The sequence below is a fragment of the Humulus lupulus genome, chromosome 6, assembly GCF_963169125.1.
Source record: "Humulus lupulus chromosome 6, drHumLupu1.1, whole genome shotgun sequence".
Lineage (NCBI taxonomy): Eukaryota > Viridiplantae > Streptophyta > Magnoliopsida > Rosales > Cannabaceae > Humulus > Humulus lupulus.
This window is the reverse complement of record NC_084798.1, coordinates 50,549,771-50,552,559: the sequence shown is the minus strand read 5'-3', so window position 1 is coordinate 50,552,559 and position 2,789 is coordinate 50,549,771. Positions and strand designations below refer to the sequence as shown.

At 33.6% G+C, this 2,789-nt stretch overlaps 1 non-coding gene across 1 annotated transcript; it reads left to right on the top strand.

Moving 5' to 3' along the window:
• The first annotated feature begins 2,056 nt into the window (after nt 1-2,056).
• Nucleotides 2,057-2,163, top strand: LOC133787353 (small nucleolar RNA R71). The gene has a single exon (XR_009872380.1). It is a non-coding gene; the product is annotated as a small nucleolar RNA R71 (small nucleolar RNA).
• Nucleotides 2,164-2,789: the final 626 nt, after the last annotated feature.

Below are 2,789 nucleotides of genomic sequence, written 5' to 3'. Positions count from 1 at the left end.
TTTAGCATTCTCTTCTAGATGGATTCTATGCATACATATGGATGGGCTAATTCCTTTAATGTCTCCAATGGTCCAACCTATGGCTTCTTTATGTTTTCTAAGGACATCTAACAATTTACCTTCTTGTTCTTTATCTAAAGCGGATGCTATGATAACAGGTAAGGTTTCAGACTCTCCTAGAAAAGCATATTTTAAATTTTCTGGCAAAGGTTTAAGGTCTAACTTTGGAGACTCAGAAATTGATTGAACATGACCTAAGGGTGAAAAAGGTTCAACTTTGGTTTCATTTAAGGGTATAGGCTCTACCAAAGAATTCACATCATCATTAGAGTCATCAACATGCAAGTTCATACCAAAGTATTTTTCACAAAAATCAAATAAGTCATTTCCATCATTTTCACAAATACTATCTATCATGTTAACTTCATGCACTTCTTCACACTCAACAGATTTAACCACATTAAAAACATTCAATTCAACAGTCATATTTCCAAAAGATAATTTCAAAACACCATTACGACAATTTATGATTGCATTAGATGTAGCTAAGAATGGTCTACCTAAAATGATAGGAATTTGAGCATGCATATTTTCCACAGGTTGAGTATCAAGAACAATGAAGTCAACAGGAAAATAAAATTTATCAACTTTTATCAAAACATCCTCTATAATGCCTCTAGGAATTTTTACAGAACGATCGGCTAATTGAAGAGTTATAGAGGTAGGTTTTAGCTCACCAAGACCAAGTTGCTTATAAACAGAATAAGGCAATAAATTTACACTAGCACCCAAATCAAGTAAAGCTTTGTTAATAAAATGATCACCAATAATGCATGAAATTGTGGGACACCCAGGATCTTTATAATTAACAATACTCTTATATTGAATAATGGAACTAGCTTGTTCAGTTAAAAACGCCTTTTTAGGAACATTAGTGTTTCTTTTAACAGTACAAAGATCCTTTAAAAATTTAGAGTAGGCAGGAATTTGTTTAATGGCATCTAAGAAAGGGATATTGATACTAACTTGTTTAAAAACTTCTAAGATGTCATTATATTGGCTGCCTTTTTTAATTGGAAGTAATCTTTGTGGGAATGGGGCTTTTGGAATGAAAGGATGGATTGGAGTTTCTTTGTTTGATGAGTCATTGAGATTAGAACTAGGAGGCTGACTCTTTTCTTTTTCTTTTTCATTTTCAACCTCGGGTATGTAATCGGGTTTGACAATTTTCTTTCCAGACCTAAGAGTTGAAATTGATTTGACTTCTCCATTATGACTAGACTTTCCTATCTCATATTGACCTTTTGGATTAGGGATAGGTTGACTAGGGAATGTTCCTTTTTCTCTATCAGCTAAAGCAGTGGCGAGTTGTCCTACTTGTGTCTCGAGTTTGGTAATAGATTGAGATTGATTTTGTAGGATTTGTTGGGTGGATTGCATAAATTGTTGTAAAGTATCTTCTAAGGAAGGTTTTCTTTGTTGCGGATATGGTTGATTTTGTGGGGCATGAGCTTGGTTTTGTGTGTTGTATTGGTGCCCTTGATTCATTTGGGGTTGGTTTTGTCTCCATGAAAAGTTCGGATGGTTTCTCCAATTTGGATTGTAGGTGGACGAAAATGGGCTATCATTTGGTTTCCCATAAGTATGAAGTGCATTGGCCTCCTCAGAAAAGGCTTCTTGGTAGGAAGGGCATGATTGTGCATTATGGCAAGGACTAGAACATATAGAACAAACATCTTTTCTAGGTTGAATTGGAGAGTTTATAGTTTGGCTTATGGCTAAAGCTTCTACTTTTCTCGCTAATTTATCTAAGGATGTTCTTAAGTCTAATTCTTCTTTTACTTCATACCTTCCTCCTCTTTTTGGTGAATTAGTTGACCTAGACCTAGGATCAAAATAATTCCATTGTTGTGAATTGACAGATAAATCTTCAAGGGCGTCCCACGCCTCTTGTCCTTGAAATTTTAAAAATTTTCCAGTATGCATAGATTGAATCATTTGACGATTAGAGGGAGTCAAACCATCATAAAAATATTTTACAAGTCTCCATTTTTCAAAACCATGATGAGGAAATTTTAATAATAAATCTTTAAATCTTTCCCAACATTCATAAAACTCTTCATTATCTTTTTGAAAAAACTCGGAGATTTCTCTCCTTAGACTATCAGTTTTAGACATAGGAAAAAATTTCAGTAAGAATTTATTATAAAGTTGATCCCATGTAGTTATAGACCCCGTGGGAAGGGAATTTAACCAGGCTTTTGATTTGTCTTTTAATGAAAAAGGGAACAATCTTAGTTTGACCGACTCATCAGAAAAATTTTGAAATTTAAATGTTGAGCAAATTTCTAAGAAATCTTTGACATGCATGTAAGGATCCTCTCTATCTAACCCATAAAAAGATGGCAATAATTGAATGATTGCGGGTTTAAGCTCAAAATGAGTAGCAGAAGTAGTAGGTAAAACAATGCATGAAGGAGCATTAGATGAAATAGGTGCAAAATATTCAAGCAAAGTTTTTTCAGGCACAACATTTTCATCAACAATATTAGCAATAGGTTCCATGATGCTCAAATTTTTACTAACACTTTCAATTTCAAACAAAGATAAACGTCTTTTTACTAATCGTTTTTTAGAGTTACGTTCCCAATGATGCATACAATTTTTCACAAACAAGGCAACAAGGATAATCTCAAACAAACAATTTTCTGATGTGGAAGATCAGTTAAAACCGCAACCACAGAGCATACTTAGAATTTTTAGAGATTTCACAACAATATAATTCTTAT